The sequence below is a fragment of the Anomalospiza imberbis genome, chromosome 3, assembly GCF_031753505.1.
Source record: "Anomalospiza imberbis isolate Cuckoo-Finch-1a 21T00152 chromosome 3, ASM3175350v1, whole genome shotgun sequence".
In the NCBI taxonomy this organism is placed as follows: Eukaryota; Metazoa; Chordata; class Aves; order Passeriformes; family Viduidae; genus Anomalospiza; species Anomalospiza imberbis.
Genome location: NC_089683.1, coordinates 89815481 through 89841574, shown reverse-complemented (window position 1 = coordinate 89841574; position 26094 = coordinate 89815481). Strand labels below are relative to the sequence as shown.

Sequence of the window (26094 nt, the reverse complement as noted above, 5' to 3'; positions counted from 1 at the left end):
CACCCTGAAGAGGCACACCTGCATGGCAGCAGCTTCACATTACTGCTGCTGGACCCTATGCTTTAGTCCCTTCTAGGACAACTCTTTCTGCCTAAGCCCTGACTTGCTTGAATCACAGACTGGCCGCACAGCCACCTTGTTTGGCTGACTTGAAATCTTCACCCAGCCCTGAGCTGGCTTTTCCAGTTCCTCCAGCACTGCTCATCATTTTACCTTCTGATTTCACAGACCTGTGTTTATGTCAGGAAACAAACTATCCTGGCAGAGTCTCAGATAAAGGGTGCTACCTGTGAAATAGAAAATGGCCCTTCTCTTGAATCACAGAGCTGTTGACAATTGGTTTCAAATCATATTTCTTGCAGTCCCTCTCCTCCATGTCCACTCCATGCAACCTACAACATATGACAAAGGCAGTGCTAAACATGCTGTTTACCATACAAAGAGCCTTTTGACTTGATGAGAGAGAGGAAAAGAGGAACTGATTCAGAGAGCTATGCTCTTGTTTTGTCTCCTTGGAGTCTCAGTAGAAACTACAAGCTCTGGAAAGGTAGTTCTCCTTCAAGCAAAGCCGAGGTTCAGTTTCTTTGACACTATGTGTAGCCAAAACCACAAAGGGAGAAGTCCAGCAACCTCACCATTTTGGAGCAGGAGCACATGACATAAAACTAGAAAAGGGAACAGGCTGATCGTGTATCTTCTGGTGTTTCTTAGCAGCAGCAGTCACTCCTGCTTGAGCCTGGGCTCAACTCCAGTTGGCAAGATTTCTTGTTAGCAAATTCATGGACTTGAATATCACCCAAACCTTCAAAGATCAGGATAACATAACAATTCCTAAACATAATTTATTTTGTCAATAAGCCCCACCTTCAGAGAAGAGTCTGCAAATCCTATATGCAGCAGAAATGCACAAATGGCAGTGTTTATTCATGTCAGCACTTTGTGATGCACAAAAAAAGGAAATACATCATACATACATGGCCACAGTCCCTTGGGCAGAAACTGGAAGAAATGGATTTAATGCATCACATATGACTACCCTCTTTGTTAGACTGTTGGGTATTCATAGGTGGGTAAGGCTGTTCTCAGCCTTCCCAGTGGTATCTGAAGAGTAGTGAAAGCACACCAGGAGAGTAAACACTGCGTTGTTGTAGCCACATGCGTGCTGTGAGGTCTAGCTCAAAGCTCTGGCCTTTATACACTAGGAAACTGCAGATTAAATCCCCTAGTCAGTGAAGTAGAAATAAAAAGCCCAGTCTCTTAAATGAAATAAGTATTACTCCAGGCTCTGATATAGTAGTGTGCAATCAAAAGACTTCTTGAAATTGATGAAGTCCACAGATTAAATTGTATAGGTCACAGAAAAAAAGATTTCTTGTTAAAGAAATCTTAGTTATGAACATCATAGTTATGAACATGACCAGAGTGTTACGTTCTATATAATAATCTAAATTTTGAAATCTAATGATGAAAGGGTAAAGCAGCACCACATAGTGTTAACTGTCACAGGATATTTGTAAAAAAGAGAAAAAATCTTTAAATACCTGGCTATTAAATAGCAGCTATAAGAATAGGTTCTAGTATTGCTTCCAGCTAAAGAGAAGAAAATCTTCTCCATTTAGGCAAGAGTTTATATAATGCAGGCACATGAGAGAAATCTAAATAGTAACCAATGCTACATTAGTTCTGAGTTTTGTGACATTTATATTTTTATTTAAGGCAGAGATTGCACATTAATTTGTATTTTAATTATTTATTTTGAACTGTTTTGTAGGGAGGTTGTGATACAGAGCAATGACTAATGCAGTGTGGTATTGACTTACTACACAAGATTCCTGTGTACTCCTCATCTACCTGCACAAGTAACCAGTGAAGGGAGCAGAGAATTCAGACTATTTGAACAGTTTCCTTCTCCTCTAACTGTGCACCGCAATGCACATACCATCTAGCTAACTTTGCTGTATGAGAAACCCCACAGAATTTGGTTGAACCACTTGTATGCTTATCATTAAGCCATGTTTTAATACCTGGTTGTATGGAGAGATTAGTTTTCACCCTTTCTCATACATGGGACTCAAGGAAAGGGAAAATATAATGGAAGACAAGCATCTTAATTTACAAGACAACTAGTTGGTTGTCACCTAAAGCAACTAAGAATTCCCAGTGTTAGATGTAAACTTTTTGTATCAAGGCATACACACTGAATTCACCCACCTGTCCACAGTCATAGTACATCAAGAGTGAAGACAGAGATGCTTTCGTACAGAGGAAAGAAGTTACTGACTCTGGACATAATTTTGTCTCCCCCGTCAGAGATCATTTTCACAGAGAAGCCAATGGTCTGCAGAAGGGAAAGGAGAATTTTGAGAACCTGGTGCTGTCTGAACTGATAATAGCATTGAAATGCTGAAAAAGAAAGAATGGATGGGTGACATGAGTCACAGGAGGTGAAATAGTGAGGTCACTTGAGTTAGATGGATCATGGAGAGTAGATCTGCACTTTGTCCTTTGTCCTCTCCAAGGTATTATTCAAATATAATTGCTCTGTACATTGTGTGACATTTGCTAAGATCTTAAAAGTGGTGCTTTTGAACATTAGCCTAGGAGAAATTATCCTGACCACTATGGACAGGTATTTCCATAAGGCATATTGTTATTTTAATCTCATGTAAATAGTGGCAATTGTGAATTATCCACTAGAGTGACTTTTTATTGTATTTTACACTTTATGCCCAATATACAGATGATTTAGGTGACAGCTTTGCTAACTGAACTAAGACTGTATCTTCAAAATATTAATTTTAGGATATTAAAACTGCTCCTTTAAGCAAGATTATGTTTTCCCATTTTTGACAAAAACACAGCCAGAAACAGACTCCTTCATGACTGTAGAGCTTAGTACAAGCTCAGATACATTACAGGGGTTTCAATTTAATTTCCACTAAATTACTTTATCTCATGGTAAAATTTTGCCAGAACGTACTATAAGAGACTATTTGGACACTGTAAGGATTTGGCATTGCTTCCATAGAAGCAAATAACAAGACCTGAAAGCAACAGACCACTAATTAATTTCCCAAATGTACAGCATACAAATGCTGAAAAATAAAATAACAGGGAAGAATAAAGAATAGGAGATAAGATGTATCTTACCATATATATCAAGTCTTTCTTTGGAGATGAGGGGTGATTCAATTGAAGGATTCAATAAAAGACTAAAATTAATATAAATTTTAAAAACCATTTAAAATACATTTAGAAGAACAAGATTTCATCCAGAAACCCCTCAAGCATTGCTCTGTGTTCAGCTGATAGCAACAAAACAATATGAATATCTATTTGAAATTAAATTTCTCTGAATTTCTTTCACTGCAACTCTGGTCTCTAAAAAATCTTCATTCTGTTTTTACCGCTGTACAGAAACTGTGATTTGATATCTCATTCATAGCCCAGCTGTGCAGGAACTCTGTTTAGTGCAAAGCTTTGCAAAATGGAAAAAAAAAATATCTTATTTGACCATGAACTTTAGATGATCTAGTTAGCGTTACTGTCAAGCATCCCGCGGTCTTTTTGAAAAGCAGGACTTGTCCATGTTGCCCTCTGGCCAACTTCAGTGGGATTGAAGCACTAGCGAGAGCCATCAAACTGCCTGACAGCTTGTCACCAGCGAGACTCCATTAATTTACACACATTTTCCACTGTTTGGCATTTACCATGATAACTCTTTTCTTTCCAAGCAGCTCCTGTTTGCATTTAACACTCGGGTTAATTTTCATCAGAGTTTAAATTTAGCCATCAGTTATTTCAGGGGAGCTGTCAGCCAACATATGGAGGAAAAAAAATCCTTCTGAATTTATAATAAAGTAGAATCTGTTGAATGTGAAACAAAAAGCAACTGCAATATACTGCTAGGCCCCGATGGGGGGACCAGGGTCAGCAAAGAATAGCAGAGTGGATTAGTTGTTCTATTCACCAGAGTGGCACCTGAGCACCTCAGGAGCTTCTTGATATATCAAAAAATGATGGAAAGACACAGTTCAATTTGTCCCCCTTTTATAAAGGATAATTAACCTGTCAGTCTTGCTACTTTAACAACTTCATTAAATTGGAGCAGAAATGGGTGCAGGGAGCCCCTGTCTTTTTCCAAAATGAGCACAGGGCACTTGTTTAAATCATTGAACAACCACCTTCTTCCATCTTCCTCTCCCTTAGAATAATACTATGTTATTTTAGGATTTTTTAGGTGAAATTGAGCACCCTTCTTTAAAATATAGCACTAAGCTTACTCTCACGTGGCAAACACTAGAAACCATCTTAATTCTAAGGATGAAAATAATCCAGCATGTAAACAAGGAAAATTGCACCAGTTAAAGATGGTGCTTACAGGGTTGCTGTAACACTTCCAGTATACCATGATCCTTCTCAAGGTGAGAAGACTTTCCCAGGCAAGAAGGAAAGAAAAAAGAAAGTCCCCCTTTCTTCTGGAAAATTGTAAACTTTACAATTTTTTTTCTGAACTGGACAAAAGTGCTGTCTGTAAACTGGAAAGTCAGCAGGCAAGTTTATATTGAAAAGATGAAAAATCAAATTAATGTGTACACTTTTGGAACATATTTAGGATTTAATAAATAATAGTCCTTATAAATAATTAACTGGATACGGGCTAAGTTACTGGTCAGTCCAAAATCTTCATCTGGGATTTAAGTGTACTACACCATTCTGCAAGGTGCATTTTTTGCACACTATTATATTTTCCTCTCCAAAGCCATTTTATATGCCCAAAAGATTTAAAGATATCAGAGGAGGGAAACTGTTTCCCAGAATATCAGCTTTCATAGCAACAGGAAGAGTGAATACTCTCATATACTGCACTGTAATCTTGCATTTTAGATGTCACACATTTTCTTGATGATTATTCAGAAAATCTTTTTGATATACAAAAAAATAAAAGAAAGAAAAAACAAACCAAAGCAAACTCCCCACCCCTTGTGCCTAGTTCTATGCAAAGAATCTCATCAATTTTATCCAGAAAAAAAAAACTTTATGTAACCTGGCCAAATCTTCAGATGAAAATAATTATATAGATTCACTTATTGCAGGGATGGCACGAATAAATAAAGAAATATGCCATAATCTAATTATATGTTGAAATTATAAACTAATCAAGTTAAAATAATTATCTATTGTTGGCTTTTCCTTGCTTGTTTGGTTTTAAATGTTGGTATACATCCCACCACATAAATAAAACTCCATGGTCAATGAGAACAGAATTTCAGCAGCTGAACAAACCAAAAGGAACATAGTTGGAAGTTATTGCCACCACAAACTTCCTGTAAGAATAATAAAACTTACTCTATTTGTATGAACTATTTTTATGGACTGTTTTGATATCTTTTAATCGTAAGTGACCTACTAATCAAATAATGGGATTACCCTCTAATTCTTTTTCTACAGACCCATAATTGCATCTTCATTTTAACATTCTATTTTTAGAATTGTATACAGATTTGTAGCTACATTTAGAAGTCACTTTAAATTTAGTATTTTAATTTTGCTTTTAAAATTCAGGCACAGAGACTGAAGATATTAATGTGCCAGAGCAGATTAATGTGCCACACTGGACTTTAGCTAGATAAATATGCACAACTGGTTTGCCACACACATGAAAAAAAGCATAAAGAAAAATTAATTTAAAATGTGATATTATCATTCCCAGTCTTATGAAACAAACGAAATACCTGCTAATCTGAAGTTGTGGGGAGTGTTCATCCACACAACAATATAAGAAAATTCTTTGTATTTCAAGTAATGGAGAAGCTTAATTTACTATTATTTACTAATATCTGTTCCTTAGTAAAAAAGCAGCTGCATACTGATAAACTGAAGACTGAATTTAAACACTGCATCATCAGGAATCTATTTCACAAAACATATGCTTGATGTACACTTTTAATTAAACACGTGTAATACAAAACTTTCCAAACTGATAAAAGGCTAAATTTTTCCTTCAGTCATTTGCTAACTTTTCTTTATTTATAACATATTTTTAAAGAAGATATCTGGTGGGCTTATATCCTTCATTATATAGATAAAAGATGTGCAGCCCCAAATTTAACATAGTAATTGATTTGGCATACTTTGTATCATTCCAACGCAGACCACTGTCTACCTACATTTGTAAACAGAAATTAAAAGCTTGATAGTCTCTTCTACAGCTTTACTGGGAGAGTCAGAGTGAAATTCAAAATGGCAACTGCTCTTGCCACTGGTGGTTTTCCTACTTGTACACTGCCTCAAAAATTGGGGTTGCAGACATAGAATGTCATTATTTCACCAGAGCACTGACATCTCACTTTTTTATACAACTTGGCATGTTTGTTGGCTTTTTCTTTTAAAGAAAAGCCTAGGGGACAGAAAGAGAGGAAAAATCCTGTTGCCTGTTAAATGCACAAGTAGGGATAGCAGGAGACGCATAGCAGTGAGGAAAGGAAATAGCTCAATTCTTTGTGAAATAATGTTAGAAGTGTTACAAAGGCAACAGAAGGGAAAGACTACCAGTCAAGGCTTATTGGACATCCACTAAAAGGAAATGAGTACAGTAGGTGCAAAGTTTGAGAAGTGATTACGCAGATCTTGCTCTGTATTTGAAACATAGGGGAGAGCCTCATGGTAAGGTTTCTGTAATGAGAGCATACCCATTTGGTGTCTAATTATTCAAAAAATATGGATATGTATGAATATATGGAGGGGTGTATGTGCATGTGTATATAAATCATTTTATATATAAATAACTGCCTTCCTCTATGGATATTCTCAATTCAGTCAGAGAGAAAAAGAGAGGGTTTTTCTAACCAGGCGAGAGCCTGGGAAACAGTTGGGAAAGAATGTAAATAGTTCTCTAATCTCTTTTGTTGTTCACATTATTTATAGATAAGTTCTACTACCGTGTGTCATTCACTACACACCAATGGTGTGAGATGTTTTTACTCTAAAACCAATGAAATTAGTTTGCATGATGTTCCCTTAAAATAAAGCGGTACATTTGAAATAAATCAGCAGCGTTCATTACTTACCTTTTGACTTAGAGTAATTCTGTTCCTGTCCTGCTCAACAGCGACATTTCTCTTTCATTCTCCAGCACTCTTTCTCTTTTACCTGCTCAGGTTTTATGATTTCAGTTACTTTAGACTATTTTTTTATATTTCTAGTTTAAATTTTAGAGAAATAACTAAAAGCTCTCCTATAAGAAAATACACTTATCAACATAATTCAGTAATGTCAGATATTTAGTGTTCACTAAAATAAGTGTTTATGAAAATCTAAACTAGGGGAATTTTGACTACTATGACTGGTAGTAGGAAAGCAAGAAAGTTCAGCTAGCTGTGGATAGAAAACCCACATGGATACTAGAATGGACCTTCATGGTTAGAGAAATGCCTAAATTGTCTTAGATTTAATCATTATAATTTATACACTTTAAAATCATGGGTCAGCTATTCAGTAGCTGCAGTGTCTTTAAAAAACACCAGAAAAAATTTCCTTTAGTGATTGTATTTAAATTGCAATTGGTTTGTTCCAGCTTTAAAGTGAGAAATGCAATTAAAAGAGAATGAGAAATATAACACTTGCTGTCCCATATTTTGAATGGGTATTAAGATTCACTATCTGTCCTCATATAACCATATAAACCTGACACCAAATTAATGTGGGGGTGATTAGGAGTTGTGTTAACATCCTAACTACAGGCCAGGTTGGTTTTAGGTCAAAACTGAAAACTCTTAGTTGATTTTATTTTTAATTGTGGTTTCCATGTCCCTCTTAGCCCAGCATTCTGCACAGCAAGCTAAGATAAAAATTTAGGAGTACTTAGTGCAATTGGGCTTGCAGAACAGGATCTGGAATCACATCAGTGCCTTGGCCATCATTCCTTCTCTGGAGAGAAGAAAAAACCCAATTTATTCTCTTCTGATCTAAAAGCAGCCAGATTGTTCCAGTAGTGCTATAAAATTTCAGCTCAGAGGAAAATTACTGGTAAATCTCAGAAAATACAGTAGTGTGGGTATACTTGGTACTATTTCATCCAACGTTGCATGAAAGTTTTTCATGAAGCCAATACTAACCAGTGTGATCTGACCTGATCCTTAATGTAAATGACTCCTGACTCTAGTGAAATGCTAGGTTCAAATATTGATACCTTTTCTCTTTTAGAGCCCTTCCATGTTCATGCTGCAAGTTTCCAAGCTCCTTCCTAAAGCTAGTTGCATCTGGTGAGCCATCCAGCAGAAACTCAGTCAAGTGTGATGGAATTATAAATCAGTAAGTTCAATACACAGAGGTGAGGAGATAATCCAGAGCTGTAAAAACTATCAAATCCATCCATTTGCCATCATAATACCAAAGTTAAAAGTATTTTCTCCAGAATGGTTTTAGAAGACCTATTACATTATTTCCACCACTTCACTTTTACATATTTAGACTAAACTTTCTGTTTCTTAATTTTTCCCTGTGATATTTAGAGCAACTTTATCACACTATTAGGCTTTAAACTTTTTCTCCTGCTTTGGTTGGTGTACATGGATACTGCTTGAAAGGTATTAATAGGATGAGACTAGTAATGTTTTACATTAATTTGTCAGAGTCTGAGAGAGGCTTAATCCTGGAAGACACTGCAGAGGAGGGAAAAGAGGGGTTCCTCTGGGCTTGCAGCATCAAAAAATCCACACTAGTTATGCTGTTTTTTTGTGAGGACCACATAATTTAGATAACATGTATATAAGGCATCTCAAGGACTCCCGAATAGAGAATGAAAAATGGATTTACAGCAGTTGGTGAGTAAGATGCAGTGACAGATAAGAGAAGAAGGTGTAACAGCCTGTCTGTAGACTTTGTTTTTTTCAGGGACTTTTGAGTTTGACTGGACAGTGCACCAGAACAAACACTTGAGAGAGCTGACAACTCCCCATTGTTTTGGAAAAGCACTATGAGCACTTTTGAAAGAGATTTTTGACATAATCTTTTAAGGGTGTGAAGAGAAAATATTTGATTAGATCGTGGTCTTCTGACCCTCTTACTTTTAATGGGCATAGAGAAGTTAGAACTAATTATTTGGTAACTGTCAGATTTTTGTTCACTGTAGCATGAAATCCTGTTGTGATAAGCATGTGATAACTGACAAAAAATAATCATCTGCTATTAAGCCCGAGGTTCTGCAGCTGCAAAATAGAGCAGTCTCATGAAATGAGCGGTCCCATAAAATGTCAGTGATGCTACTCACTGGAGAAAGATTGCAGCATCACAACCTCACACAGCCATCTAAAGCAATAATGTGATGCTATAACAAAACAAAGTAGACAGTATAGATGGGATGACAGCCACAGTATAAATCCAATCCCTTACTTCTGAAAATAAAACTGACTTTCTCATTGATCTTCTTTTTGAACACATTAATGTTTGCTTTTATTATCTTGTGGATGTATATGCATGTACTGTGTACAGTACCTAGTAAGCACTTCAGAAGGGCCTTTTATATTTTTTAAGTATTAATTTTTCATTTTGAATGCTTTTTCAATGTTTGGAACTTTCATTTTTGCCAATATCTCTCCACAAATTCCAGTTGTTGGGGCGTGACACCTATTTTGGCACACTCAGTCTATTAATTATAGTTAAGGAAAAGTAACTTTCTATTGACATGTCAATTCCTAACTACAATGCAAATAAACACTCTCCTTTTATAAAATAATTTTTCATGACAGATATTTTATTAAAAGTGCTGTTTGCAGCTGTGATTTATTGTACATGGTAAAAAAATAAAAAAGCAACTGTATATTTATGCAGAAAAAAAGCATTTATGTCTCAAAATGCAGTTGGGATTCAACTGATATTTCAGTGACTGATGTATCTGCATGCATGTAATATGGGTCCTTTCGTCAGAAAGATGATTATAGGGAGACCAAAGCCTTATTGTCCAGCAAAACAAAATAAGAAATTCCCCTCAAATCTAATTTTATCCAACTCTGTATCCTAACTCCGGATAGGCAAGATAAATACCTGGCTTTGGAACAGTTCACTCAGCAGAGTTTTAGCAGCAGGGATGGAAGGAGTTTAGATAAATAAAAGAACCACATGGGCCACTGACAAAAATGGAAAGGTAGTGATGATGTTTTGCTCACTGATCATGTGATTCACAGGAAAGCACAATTCACTTCTCTTGCCCAGATTGCTGCAGAAGTCCATCCACTGAACTCTCTGACCTCCAGATTGAGCCCTTGTGTCTCCTGTCTCATAAATATGAAAGTTTTCTGTGTAAATAAGCAAGTTTTGGTGAGAAAGAAAGAGGAACCCATCCTAGATTTGCCTGGAACACACTGACTATAAACTTAAAAAGGCCTGTTATCCTGCTTCACTGACTTAAAAGTGCAGGAACGACCTCTCTGGGGGCTGAGCTGCAGGAAGCCATCAAGATGATCCTACTACTTGCAAAAGTCAGAGTTAATCTTTTAGGAGACTGAACTCTGGGTCTGTGTTCAACCAAGGAGACACAGCTGACTTGCCTTTGTTCAGATTTTTCTAGGGGTGGTCTGCTGCTAATAGTCAGAAGGCAGTGGTTATCTTAAATACTGATGGGAATGTCTGCTCAACTCTTCATCACAGAATGAAGTTAGTGAGGCTAAATGACAATTGAAGTTTTCAGCTCAGGTGCTTTGCTTGTAGCCACTTCCACCAACATACCTCTTCAGGGTTAAGAGTCTATGACATGGGCCAAAATAATATCATGAAACAGCTCTTCAATGGTCAGAGATAACCTAGCAATGTACATTTTTAGAAGCTTTGGAACTGCAGGGGGCAGACACATCAAAAGTAATTTAACCCTTACTATCTGCTTTGTTACGTCAAAGCTATCATCCTGCTTAGAAATGAGAATTTCTTCAGCTTTATACAGGTAAAGGAGCTCCTGAGCAGAGATCAAAACATTTTCAAGCTACTGATGAAGTGGAGCTCACTGCTGTGCCAGTATACCTAACATACTACATGTTTTTGAGGCAGGGAACATCTGAAAGGCTACTGTGTATTTGTACCCCAATTTATACACAAAAAAAATTAGCAACCTGATATAAGTGCAAAAGTTGAACCATTCCCTATCTCAGTGTACACCAGGTAGCTGTGACATGTTATTTCTTACAGATCATTAATAAACTCTGTCATTTGCATAAACCAAATCTTTTAGCTCCTCTTAGGAGGATGCTCAATGCTCAAAGTTATTTTCAGGTAATTCAGGATTAATTTCTATTTTTAAACACATTGTGAAATTGGAAATCTATGTAGAAATATATGCCTTTTGAGAGGATAAAATCAAGAAACTCTAGATAGCTCTCCTGGGAATTACAGAGGCAGTAATTCAGATAAAAAGGCTCTTCTTATACCTGTATCCCAGTTGTGTTCAACAGATCAGCCAATGTGGAGTGCTCTCCTTCTCAGAGAGCCCTCTTGTCTGGCTTCAGAAAACCTCTGTAAAAATGGAAGTTAGAGGAATGAATCTCCTATTAATCAACAGATCAAATATGTTTATTTCCTCTGCCAATATGTCTGTGAGCCCTGTAAATTTTTTTTTTTTGCTTGCAACGAAGAGCTAACAGATAAATCTTGAGTCTCTTCACTGCATTTCTTGTAAAAGAGTTAATACAAAAAAGGCAATTTACAAAAAAGATTACTATAACTTATTCTCTTGCTATTACATTTGTAAGCACTGCAAGGCAATACATACTTGACGTATTTGCATTCCACTGCATCAGATTTCTCTCTTCAGCAGCTGGTACCTGGATATTTATGCTGTGCACTGATTTTTTTTAACCGTGAGTGCATCTAAATGTAAAGAGTTGAACATATTTGAATAGCATTCATAACTCTGCAAACATACTGTTACAGTTAACTGTGTGTGCACAGTAAAAATTATTAGTACTAATAACATTTACTCAACTCCTTATATTTAGATGCAAGCCTATTAAAAACCTACTCCTGACAAATGAAAGCTGTGTTCCAAGTAACCTGATGCTTCGTATTTCCCAATATTGTTGCTGTCTCCATTTGCTGACAGAAGTAATCTACATACAATAGATTAAGTCACATATTTCAGTAACCACCTCTGTCTTTCCAAGTGAGCAACCCACTATGCCTGTGTATGGGGAGGCTCTAGGAAAAGCACCTGTGGTGAGGAATGAATATTCTAATGTTTCTGAACCTTTTGGTGAAGGTGAAGGGGGCTTGTTGAAAACATTGCTGTGAGCAGATGGACCCCTGAAACCATCTGCTGTCGAAGCAACTAAATGTTCAATGATGCATTACAAAATTATTTAGCTCTCAAAGAGCCTGAAAGTAGTTAGTAATGATGGCATCTGTACTGAGAGCAAACAACCTATTTATATATGATCTATCACTTCATAAACCATTTGGAGACCATCTTTCCTTAAAGCAGCAGTAGCCTTGTCTATGTCCCAGAATAAAATATCAACTTGCATGCATGAACTTGCAAAATCCTATCTAGTTCACTTTTCCTTCTTGTAAGAAGCACATACCAGCTCTTTGCTGGTATGTGCTGGAGTGCAAGTTTATTTTTCAGTAGAAAGGATTGCACTGTATTCTAGAGCTGCTCGATCAGTACACAAACATAACAAGTGCAAAAAAATCCCACAAAACAGTAATGTTTTAACTCAGGCTTAATTTAATAAAGATCTTATGTTTTTCTTTCTTATGAAGAATTTCATCCTATTTAGTTGTATTAGTAAAGTAATAGGTATGGAGAAATCAAGTCTTCTAAATATGAATTCATTTTTTTATCTACTTAGATGATTCTTGTACATTTTATAGTTACCATGGGAACTATTAAAACTTGTTTGTGTGGATTTAGTTATGTCCCATGTATGTAGTCAATTACTTACTAAATATATAAAGATATTATACATTGGATTATAGATGGTTTTGTGCCTGAAAAGCACTGTATTTTTAATTATTATTTTGTTTCACAAATTTCTACAAGAAATGAACTTTCGATGAAAATCTATTTCAGCTTAAGTGATATTAAATTACTTTTCTACTCCAGATAATCAAAACAGAGGAAGTTATTTCTTTTGTTCACTCTATCTCAAAATTACTAAGCATATTTAGAAACTTGCTTAAAAATGGATGTTTCATCTGAAAGCTTTTTAAGCTATATTAGACACCTGGATTTCAGTAAAATCTTTGTATATAAATATGAGGAAGTGCAGCTCCAAGTTTTAAGCAGAAATCCCCATTAATACCAACAGTGACATATCATTATTAATATCAAACAGCTTTTCTGGTCCAATATCTTTGTTGAGGTTTTACAAGTTATTTTAGTTCTTCATTTGGAAGAAACAGTCCTGGTGTAGAAAGCAAAGAAGATTTTGCCCAAGGAAACACATCAGACTAATATGTAAACTGTAATGAAGCAGACCTGATAAGGCCTAACTTGGGCATGGGCAAGTCCCTTCACAAGCATGGACTGCCCTGTTCCCAAAACCTTCACTGGGGCAAAATGTATCCCCCTGCAGAGGAAAAGCCACATTGCTAATCTCTGAAAATTGAGGAACAGTCAGCTAGATACCACTGACCATCCTGAGCTGCATTCCCATTTCTTACTCTACTCACTCATTTAGTCTTCCTCAGAGACTGCTCCACCCTCCCAGCTCAGAGCAGCCCCTACTGCAACCACCACCTCCCCTGGGATGCTTTCCAGCCTCAGGATGGCACTGCCTAGACTGCAAGCTGGTCTTTAGCAGAGATCCCATAATCTGAGCAATTTGGAGTTTTGCAGAGATGGTTCATGTAAGTGCCATGGAGAGGCAGAGCAGCTCCCATCCACTCCTGTGGTGCACTCGTAGAGACTGCACACAGACTGCTCGTGTTCCAGCTCTGAATAAAGCCTTTGCCATGTGCTTACACTCCCAGAAACCAGTCAAGCTCTGTATATTTAACAATCAAACCTTGCTCAGAACAATATAGGCCTAAGTTACTTTCATTTTTAGGGGGAAACAAATACTTCAGTCCCAAATATTTTGTTATGGACCACTGCAAGCTTAATTTGACTATATTTTTCTGTGTCCTATGAGTTAAGCTGCAGTTTTGCAAATTAACATATAGAAAAGGTGTTATGAAACTGTTAAATGTTTAAAGTTGTTATAAACTTAATGTGACACAGCATAGATTTATTCCTTACAGGCTTTAGAAATGTGAGCATGTGGGAAAGGGAATATAGGATCAAATATCTTCTTTAAATCACACCTTTTTCATAGAGTTAAAGGGTGAAGCTTTGCAGGAGTCTAAGTGTTTGGTGGAATACTCTCCCCACTCTCCTGTTCTTCTCTACAGACTTTAGTGGGTCTACTTGACATGGAGGCTGCAATGTGAGTAAGACTGAAGGAAAAATTGCCCCCCTGATAGCTACACACACCACAAAAATTAGAGTACTGAAACAAAGGGCTGGCGGGTCTGGCTGACACGCTGTATCCCTTTCCTCTTTACCACCTGTCAATCAACCACCAGTCAATCACAGAAAGCCACAATCAGCCACTTAATGACAACCAGATGGCATCTACTTCTCATGAACTGTACTCCTGAAGTCATACTTGCTCCCTGTAACTAGCAGCATTTCCCATCCCGGTAATAATGAGGTGTTTTTTGTATTCAGACATTGGTGTAGTGCCTCGCACCTCTGACTGGACAGCCCTGTGAGCAGAATACCTGCTCTGCCACACACATTGTTTTGCTTTGGAGAAAGAATCAATGCTGCTTCATCCCTCAAACTTTGATCAGGGATAGGCTTGCTGGTTTGTGAATAAGAATTGAGAATAACCTGGAAATTTTAGCTGGTGTTCATTCTGCCTCCCTTGTTTCTCTGCAGTCCTGACATATGGAAGGAATCCATATGGAGACCAACGTGATCTTCTTCACATCAGTTTACCAATGATTTCAACCTTGACCCAAAGGGAGCACTTCTTCTGGAAGTGACAGGTAATTTAACTTTCTTGCTTAGTTCTGGGGCTCTCTTGTGGTGAATTATGTATAGTGCTTCTGTGATATGGACCTTTGTCCGTGAAGGAACCAGATGAGGCTATTAAACTGCTTTTAAAGGCATTTTATCCATAAACACCCAGCAGTCATGAGGGTTCTTTTTAACAAAAAAATTCTGCCTTTTTTCTGCCACTGCCTAAGGACAAAGTGACAAACTCAGTTTTCAAATGACCAAGTTTGTGCCCATCAAGCATGGAACTGGATTGAGGCCTTACTGGCAGTGCTTTTCACTGAACTGAGGGGAGGCCAGAGGTTTTTCTCTGTTAGGTGATGGTTATTCTCTTACTGCATTACAGCAGGTACATTTCAGTGATATAATTGAAGTTACAACTTGGCCTCTAAGGAAAGTAAAAATCTTCTGTGATCACCATACACTCTCTGAGCAATACTCAGAGAGTGTATGGTGGTCATAGATCTTTGTTTTCTAAGATGCATTGAATCCAGTGTAGCAGGAGAGTCTTATTTATGACCAAACTGGAGAAACATGGTTCTGGTGTGTGAATTTTAGCCTGGGATGGCCCCATTACTGACCAGCTCTGCAATATCCAGCAGCTCCCACCTTCTTTATTAAAAACTGCTTGGAAATGGTTCTGTACAGCTGAGAAAGATAAGAGATGTGTTTTTTAGTGAGGATTAACTATGGATTGCATGACTTGCATGACCACATTTCATGGGACCTTTAAAAATGTACAAACTCCCTACTCACAAGAAAGTAACTATGTTTGCTGCTCAACAACACAAAATTACTTTGTTCAGAGTTCTTTCCAGAGTTTATTCCTTTCTTCCTGGCAATTTTGGCTCAGGTGCATCCCTCCAACTCACTATCACGTCAGGAAATCTTCCAGCTTTATCAGGCAGGTGCACAAGACCTTCCCAAGAAGATTCCTCCCTGCATTTCTCCCGTGCTTGCGTTTGTTGCCATACCAAAGACATATTAGTGTTAAATATATAATTTTTTTTCTTGTCAATTTTAAAAGCTTCTCCCTCAAGAAATCTTGGAGGCAGATTCCTTACAACTCAAGGACAGGCAGATTTTATCCATTAAAGATGGGATGTAAATGGAGGCAACCTTCCACAACATCCCCCCCTCCCCACATATACATACATTTCCAGCCTGGTTTCTAGAATGCAGACAGAGAATCTCATTAGGAATCTAATATAATAAGGGCATGTAGATACTGGGGTTGGGGGTTGGAAATCAGATTAGCTTCATTACTTTATTCTGCACCTCACAGCGCTTCTGCCAGTGGACAATTGCATTAGATCAGAGAGGAGATCAAAAGGCAAAAACTCCCCAGAAATGCTGCTGCTCATTGTCTGAGACAGGAATGAGAAGAGTGCATTGTTGGAGGACACAGACCCACAGTAGATACCAGACACATTTTGGAAGGGCAGTAATTTTTTTCTTTGAACTTTACCTATTGATCTTTTGGTGTTTGCAAGGCCAGTCTGGATTCCAATGCACAGAGACGCAATGGAGACTAAGCAATTTGTTCAAGTGTAAGCAAGTGGACACTCAAAGACCCATGGGGAGATGATACTCTAAGTGCCAGACAGGTCCTGCCTTCAGAGCTGTAGCACTTCAGTCACCATTATCTTTTCCATAGGCACTTTTTTTTTCTGGAAACCTTTCAGCCTGGAAGCAACAGGTCAGTTGAGTTCTCTGCTTCAGCAGGGATAACCTGAGAAAGGAACACAAGGGAGTGTGTGCCACTTGCCTTATAAAATAGTAACAGCCTAGTCCAGTTCAACACCCTCCAGGAGCAGTCTTCCTTTAGCAGTTCTGAGGGGACACAGTGACCACAGAAGCAGCTTAACTGGCTGCCCTCAGTTACTTCAGTCCACAAAACTAAGGTCTGACGTTGTGTGAAGCCCAGACTCCCATTTCATCTCATCACACCTTGCCTGGCAGCTGTGGAAAGTGGGCTGAATAGGACCTCTTGGCACAAGAAATGACATGTTCTCGGTAAAATGTTAACATTAACGCTAAAACTTTAACATGCTCCTGAGTTGCACTGAGGAACAAGTCACTGTGGATTGCTGCTGTTGTCAGCAGAGAACAGTGAAGATGATGTTCAGCAACTTCTGCTCCACATCTCTAGCTTCCCTTTAAAGAAGTCCAGACATGTGAATCTTGATTGGAGAGCAAGTTTGAAAGACTGACTTGGATGAAAGCAGAGTAAGAAGTCCCTGGAGCTCAGACAGGGCAGGTAGGCCATGCTGGTTATATCCAGGAATGTTTGATGCACTGTCAGATCCCAAAGCATTACTTCTATTCTTTGTCATTTGCTAGCATTGTGCATATATCATATGCACAAGTTGGTGCTTTTTTTTTCTTCCGCTGCCATTTTCTTCTTCATTACTCCTTATGGAAGTTCTATAATTTAAGCAAGAAAAAGAATTATGCATGCTAAATGACATTCTATGACAAAAATTCTACTGTCTACATATCACAGAAAGAGAAATAAAAGGAGGAAAGAACACAGGTGATTAAATCAGAAATATAAAGTGGAAATACAGCTTATGTTAGAAACTAGGTATTGCTTATGAAAACATCTTGTAAGGAAGTAAAAGCACTGTCAAGTGCATAATGCTCGCAGGATTGGCTTACTCATACTGCCATACACTTGGTGAAAGTGTTACAGAAGTCCCGAATTCTATTCTTATTATTGCTTCAATATTTAATCAAATGTCAAATTCAAAAACATCTAGCCATTTGACCTAGAAATAAAGAATTTTTAATACTCTATTTTGTGGTTCATAATCCAACAATCTTCAGTTGGAAGAAGCAAACAAAAGAATCACAATCTAAATCTATAAAAACCTAAAAGTTCTGTTTACATAAATAAAGAGGTCATACTCTTTATAATTTCTATTTACTGAGACTATAACTTTCTCTAGAATGCAAAAGGAATACAAGTTTTCATAGGTCATGCCAAGTTCATGTATGCTGCAAAATTACTTGGTAGCTTAGTAACATAAATGAACATGTACTATAGTACTCAAGTGTCTTCTTGCCTCATATTCTATGTCTTTCAATACAATTTTACCTAATCAAAAAAAAAATCCCTAATTTCAAAATAAGTATGCTCATTTAGAAGTTTTATCCATCCAGCAACTCCCCAAAAAGATCATCTGTTTGTCCCAGCCTTTATATTTATTCCTGTCAAATTCCTCTTCTATTGAGAAATTAGGAGTTCAGTTCTACAGTTCTCTGATATTGCCATTAAAGGTGCACCAGTAAAGATTTTATTACCATGAGTGAAAAATACATCTGCTTCTTCAGAAACACATTTGCAGATGACAGAGAAACAGAAGGTATTACAAAAAATATAACAAGAAAAAACCCCGAGCACTCAGGGGTAAGAAAAGACTAAACAAAGACAAGTTGCTTGAGGCAGTCAATAACACAAATACTCCAATAATGATGACAGCAATAGGAAGCTTTTTCAAGCTGCTTTTTCACAAATCTATGCAGAAAAATCTATAGTGCAACTTTTACTGTCAGGGGTATCTCTTTATATATTATTCCATATTTTCAAAGGTCTAATAAAAAGCATGCTTTAGGGTTTCCACAGGCATCATGTACTTTATCCCTACCCTACCAATACCAATCAAATAGAAAATATTTTCCCTGAATTCCTCTCATGCTCCCTTCTCTCCTTGTTTCCAGGAGCATGTTGGAAATACCACAATTTGCCTGTGTGTTAACTTCTGAAGTGCCAGAAAGGGCTTAAAGGCAAGATGTACTGATAAGGAGAATTCCTTTCTTAAAAGCTCAAGTCACTGGGCAACTTTAATTAAAAATTGTATTGATTTTTTTCCATTGTTTTTAATGACAGGCACTAGTCTGTGACTTCCATTGTTAGCCATTGACAGTTTAAGTAGTGAAACAAAGGGCACTTATACAGCACTTACTGCAAAATTATGACTGATTAAAAAGTAATTTCTCATGGTAACAGCATCTGCTTAGACTTTGCAAATATTTGAATGCAGTCTTGCACGCAGTGTATAGGAAGGTGTGGTACATGCAAGTCTTCCCAACCATGTCCCTCAGCAATTTCAATGCATTATTGAAGTGCCACGTGAGTCACGTTTTTTGAGCAGATGTTAGTTTCTCACAACATTTGCTTGAAGAAGCTGGAGCTCTGCTAAAGTTTCAGTGTTTGACTACACAGGGAAATGTAGTAGCAACCTGTGGTCAAACCTTCCAAACATCTTACTAGTCTCAGAAAAAAATCCAATATTTAACTGTGGTTTTAAAATAATTAACTCACAGTTCCAGTTCCTCTAATTTCCTATCTTTCCCAAGACAGAGACCTGCCTCTAGATGTGCTAAGGGTGCTTAGCAAACCAAGGGTGCTTTAGCAAACCAAGGTGCAGAAAGCCAGCTTAGTTAATGTTTCTCAATTGCTGTCAGTAGACCACAGTTACCAGCATCCAAATGACAGTCCAAAGGAGATACAAGCAGAATTTAAAAAATTATCTATCTATATTAATTAGTGATACTTACTTTCTAATAACAGTAATATTGTAGTTCACATACAAACATCTACAGAAATGGCACTGACAGTCACTGTGCAGGGCAAAGCTGAAAGAGATTTGAGAAATTTGAAGGACATTGAGCACAGAAATGACAGTGGGTGGAATTTGAATTTTGCCCTGAGGCCAGTGTCAAATTCTGGGGCAAACAAGCAGTCTGCAGTCTTATTCTTCTGCATGAGTACACAGAGGGTTTTATATTTGTTAATTCCTTTAAAAGAAGCTCCAATTGCATATTCTAGATCATTTCCTTTGCATCATACACATGTTAGAAGCTTCAATCAATTCCTGGAGGCATTTACCCATTATAAGCTGAGCCTAAACATTATTTCCAGAGATGGTTGGTGTGTTTTTTCACTATTTCCTCTTCCTTTGTCTGGAAATTACTGGGAAACATTTTTTTTTCCCCAGAATGATCCACTGCATTCATTGTTCCTGGCTTCTTGACTGCTGTTTCTAAGCTGTCATTTTTAATGGGCTTCAGATCAAGCTCCAGAAAGTACTTTGTCCACAAATATATGCATATATATAAAAATTTCATAAATTCACATTGTTTACTCTAGACATGGCAAAAATGTGCTCCTACTTCTATTTTCTTGTATCATTTTCCCAGGTTTCACCTTTTTCTCTCTTCAGAGGAAGTGAGGCTTCAACCTTCACTTAAGATCAACTTCTCCCATAACCTAAGTTTTGAGGAAAGAGAGTTTCTTATAGCTCAAGAATTTGAAAAACACAGGAAGAAAGAGAACTGTTACTATTATTCATAAAGCACAATTATTCTTGTGCTGGTAGGGTGATAATATAAAGTCAACACAGCTTTTGATAAGACAATATTAGCCCTCTAAAGTGCTGTTAAAATGAATTTGAGCCAACAGGGAATACTTCTACTAAGACAGCACTTTATTCCATGCTAACAATAAGATTTTGATTTCTAGTCAATCACTCTAGAGTCAGTCTTATTCTACAGAATTTTGTTTAGAAATTCATGTTCATTAGTGTAGAGATACATAGAACAATGAGGAGCTGTGTTCTCCCTACAGTCAGGGACCTTGATTAATATTATTTATAAAAATATTGTACTTCCCCTTCCTCACAGAGATTACAGATAGAAATTAGTTCAGCTCCTTCATTTGCTGCTTTATTTTTAAAAAAATAAAACTGTCTCATACTCGTACTTAGTTGTTAGCATCCCCAAATCCATGAAAAGAGGAGAGATGGAAATTCCAAATGGCCAATGAACACATTAATTTGTTAGCAGCAAAGGCATGGGCAGACTCAGAAATATTTGGGTCTGTTGTAACACCTGGGAATGTTTTCTTACTGTTTTTTTCTTATATCTAATTCCTGAGAATGTTTTTATTGTGCTCTGGTCCTCAGACAATTTACCTGCTGGAGTCTCTGCAGATTACAGAAGAATCAAAATTTGTCTGAAGTTCATAGCTCTCTTAAAGGTGGGTGCATTCCCATTTCTGTCAAGAAGACTGGCCTTAAAAATTCCAGTTTGGCACAGTTTCTCAGTGGCAGGATTTTGAATATTTTCCAATACATAAAAGATATTTTTCCCCATTAAAATGAATTTAAATAGCTGAATTATATTGACTAAGGTTTTCTGAAACCTTTTCTGAGCTTTTAACATGTATCAGAAGTGTCAAATTTTAGTTGTTTTTAACTAAGTCAAATGAGCAACAATCTCAAAATTTGATGTGATTATAAATAACTAAACACTGAGATTAAGAAGGATTAGCAACTGTAGTACCAAGCAGGCATAGCTGATTCTTCTGCAATCCACAACAGATTGTTGCTTGGGAGTTTTCTAGAAATTTTGGCCTAGATTTTACCTTAAGGTTAACTGACTTATGTGCCTAAAACATTCATAAGATATGGAAAACAGCAAATGAATCCTTTGTAAGTGAACTGTAATTATGTATACTTTGTATGTGGTGAAGAAACTAACCATGTAAATGATGACAGCTAATTATATACAGCTCTCCTGGGCATCAGTATCACTCTCCCTGACAGCATACTCCCCTTTAAGGGTTTTCCTTCTTTGTATATAGGCCACTATTTCTGAATATTCCTTAAGGGAATTATGCTGTTACCTTTGCACTGGTTAAATGAAAACTAAATGTTTTTTATCAAAGAAATCCTTAGTGTAATCTAACTAATTTCTCCCTTATTGTGCTAATGACTCAAATCCAGCTCTTCTTCTTACTGGTGTCAAGCCAAACTAATTCCAGTGATTTCAATGGAGTTGCCATGGATTTACACATGCAAAGCTGTCACTAGATATTTGGCTGCTGGTTTTGCTCCCCTGGGAGAGCTGGAGATTACAGCCTGCAGAAGGAACAGCAAATCATATTTCGTCACACCAGGGTCTGCCATGGAGGGGGTGGGAGAATGCTACATGTGAGGAATTTGTGGGAAGTAAACCTTTTAAAATCTCCTGTGGAGGAATTCCTTCCAACTTCTTCCAGCTTGAGGGAAGGGGAAAGTGTGGGAAGTGGGTGAAGGAATGGTGAGAAGTGGAAAGGAGGGCAATGCAATGATGAAGAAATTCTCTTCACAAAAGTCTAACTTGCAAGATTTCTTGCAGAATTGATCAGTATTTTGGAATGCATTTGAAAAGGTGTCTGGAGATATTGTCTATGGGTGGCCACAGCCATTTTGACATCCCTGCATCTTTGGAGCACTGTTAATTTCCAAAGCTGTTCTGACTTTTCACAGACAACTTTCTCTAGACTTTCTCTAGTTTGAAAGTATGCAGAAGAATCTACACTGTTAGGGATTACAGGAGGAGTAAAGACGATACAAGATGCAGTGCTTGTGGGTAGATTTGTTGTGAACTTCAAAGATAAAGGTTGAGATTATACTCGCTCCCTTCTGCCCTGATCCTCTTGAATTTATGGAACTGCTTTAAAGCATTTGTTGAACAGTCCTAACTGGAAATATACTGGGCATGCAGTGTAGGTAGGCCTTTACACAATGCTGAACCTTGCCATGTTGCAATAACACATCTGATACAACTCTCAGTAGTACCACATGAGATAAGAATTGAATGGATATAAATATACAGAAATACATGTGAATGCTGTCTCTTGGAGGCCTTGCAATTTCTGAGATTGTTTGTCAGAGACCCTTCATTGCTAATAGCTTTTCTGTTTCTCAGTGTCTCCAAATTCTCTCCTTGAGCCCCAGAGGCCTGTGGGAAAACTTATTCTTGCTAGAAATGCAACAAAGTACATTTCTTCTTTAATGAATCCCCATGGTAAAACCAAAGCAATAAGTTTCCATCTCTTCATAAAATTGTTTCAGTATTTTTGATATTGTAAAGGATCAAAATTTCTGGTATTTTAAAGGATCAATTGAACTTCACTTTCTCCCCTGCTGTCAAAGCCACTTCTGTGCTGCCCAGGCAGCATGTTCTCTTCTCATGTGCAAGACCATATCCATCATCAAATGTGGTTTCATTCCAAACTGCCTTCTGACCTTGTCACTTTTCACAAGGCAAGTCTAGTGACGCATTTCTTCCACTTGCTCTTGTTCCTGCAGTCTTGATAATTTCAGACTTTGTATGTAAGATGTCTCAAAACCTTTGAAAATACAGACCCAATTAAAAAATTATTTGCTTCAGAAGCCTCCTCTTCTTCTCATGAGCACACATATGTTCTTACCTGATACTCCTACCCCCATTTTTCATAGCAGATTATCTCATTAAGCAGCCATCAGTCCACGAGTCCTAAGATGTTTTCCAAGGTCACACAGGTAGTTTTCAGCTGAGTCAGAAGTAGTTCCCATCTCCCAATTCCCAGCCCGATGCTCTGGCTACAATTTCTTTGGAGTGATTTGTACACTTCAACAAACAGATTCACAGAACAAACTGTGCATCTTGAAAAATGAATACAACCAATTGTGTTCAATAGCAAGACATTTATTTTTTATTTATATATATATGTCTTATGATTTACAGACTGACTTCTTCATACTTTATTTCAGCCTACACATGATCAGCTTTTATGGTGAAGAAAGAAATTGCTTCTTAATTTCAGAAGAAATATTTAAACTCAGATTTCTCCTTTCTGTTATCTGAAATAATGATCAGGATTTGTTATTGTTGTTGTTTTTTAATAAATAGAGAGGTTCAGCAATCTCAGTGGGTGTAAATCAGCATTCTTGCTCATATACCAGTGGAGTTACACCATTGGTTCAGATCTATCCAGAATTTTATTGTGGCAGTGTCCCTTGAAAAAAGTAAAATTGGAAAATTACTTAAAAACATCAGTTAATCATAGATTTGGGGTACAATGCACATTTGGGGAAGGTTAGAAAATGTATTTAAAAATTAAAGGAAATCTGAGAACAGCAGGATCTGAAATCCCTGTAGATGATAAAATATGAGGAAGAGAGATACATGATTCTTACAGTATGTGCTTTGTTTTGTGTATAATGATATCTCAGATTAATTTTCTTTGATGTCTGCATCTTTTTTTGTTTCATGTGAAAGAAGATTTGTTGGCTTTGTGGCATTCACTGTAAACACAGGTGTCTTGGGAGAGCTGCAGGTGTTCACCCTCCTCAGCTTATTCTAGTCCCTATGGGTATGGGGGAGGGTGGGAGGGCAACTGCCTCACCAGAAAAAATTTTCTGCATGACCTTGAAAATAATGCGTAAAGCTCTGAAGCATGTGATTATGCCTTGGCATGTGAGCAGTACTTGGCCAATATATGACCTAAATGTGGTTTTCAAGTGCAAATGCTGGGCTTTTCCTTTAGTGTTTGTGTTTATTTATTATGCTTTTTGCTTTACTTATGGTAGAAAAAGGATTTGCATATGTGTCAGTATTCACTGATTTCTCCCTTCTCTATACCAGCTCATTCCTTGGATATTACAGAATAATTTAATATGGACATAGAATCTGGAAACTCGTCCTCTGTTTTACTTCCTTTGGTACATCTTCATCCTGTCTTGATGTCTTTATGCAGACAGAAAAGGTAACTGTGCAAAGAAAGAGAGAAAAGCACCCTTTCTCTTCTCCATTCATCAAAGCCCTTTGGCCAAATAGAAACAGAATAAGCAGATTTGCTGCTAAAACACTGAATTAGGATGATTTCTTAGCTGAGAAGTAGGCTAACCCATGTAGCAGTGAAAAAATTCAAGTGATGCAGCAGACGACAAAATCCGTGTTATTTTTCTTGTAATGTCTCTCTTGCACATCCTTCTACCAGGCACCAGGTCTTCCTCTGAGCACTGCATCATTCAGAAGGAGACGTAGGTGCTGGAAGCAGGTGAAGAGCAGGGTCGCAGAGACCTGGGCTGCTCCTGGGATGTGGACACCCCAGAGAGCAATGCCCGTTTGGGGCAGAAAGAGGAAGATTCCTTTCAGAGCGTTGCTAATGATCTGCAGAGGAGCTGCACAGCAGTCATTTCACAGATACGATGGCAGGTCACCGCAACAGATGTTCCCAACATATGTGGAGAATTAATTACCCACTAGTAAACAAAAGCTGTGATGCGGAGAGTCATTTTGTCCAAATTTCTTTTGATTTTGCTGTTATTAGGAGCTTAATTTTTCTTGATCAGCCAGACCCTCTTGAATTAAAGTGTTCCTTAATGGGCTGTACTGAACATTTTCTGAAGTGAAGTGCAGAGGAAAGTGTTGAGGAGTGGGTCAGGGGAGATGAGTTTAGTTGGAAGAGTTGATTGTGAAGCTGTACCATAGCGAGTGATTAGTCAATTATTTGATTAAAATGTTGGATGCCAGTCATATGGGTTTTTTTAGGAAAAAAATCAAATTCTTAACTTGCATTCAGCAGCATTTATGCTTAATTTTAGAACATCCAGTAGAATGCCTAAACCTTCTAGGGAAAGGATAATATTTTGAGAGACAGAGCTTTTGACAAAAGGTTTTATTTTCCTTTTCCGTCAATATTCTGAATGTGTTAATGTCTCAGGGCCATATTGTGCCATTGATTTTTAAGCAGAACTCCCCATTTAAATCAATGGCAAAATCTGCTTAAAAAAAATCAATGGCATGATATGGCTCCAGGACATTAGAATGAAATTCTTGTATTCATGACCCAGATAACAAATCAGAAGGCCATAAATCCCCTGCTGTTTCTTAAAACTCATTCAGCCCATCAATACTTGTAAACTAAATAGTGCATGGAAATGAACATACTTTAATAGAAGGATATTGAACATCTAAATATTTAGCTATTTTTGCTTGATTGTACTCTCATAAATTATCCTCAGTGTCTCAGTTCTTGGCACATTGCTTAGAATTTGAGCTCACCTCTCTCTTTTGATGCACAAAAAGTAAATTGATACAACTGTCGTGCTGCTTATTCTAAGACCCTTTCTGTTTCTCCATTTTCCACAATCTGAAATTAATTATTTTAATGTTTGTCAAATTTTGTAGTACTGCTTTTCAAATGGATGTGATGAAACACATCTCTCTCACACACTGAAGTTGGC

General features: G+C 37.4%; 1 long non-coding RNA gene across 1 annotated transcript in view; it reads left to right on the top strand.

The window, feature by feature from the left end:
* Positions 1–26094, top strand: part of LOC137471374 (uncharacterized) — a 70776-nt gene that overhangs the window by 4286 nt on the left and 40396 nt on the right. Inside the window, exon 2 of the long non-coding RNA XR_010997552.1 lies at positions 14912–15021. This is a non-coding gene — a long non-coding RNA (uncharacterized lncRNA). The remainder of the gene's footprint in view (positions 1–14911; positions 15022–26094) is intronic.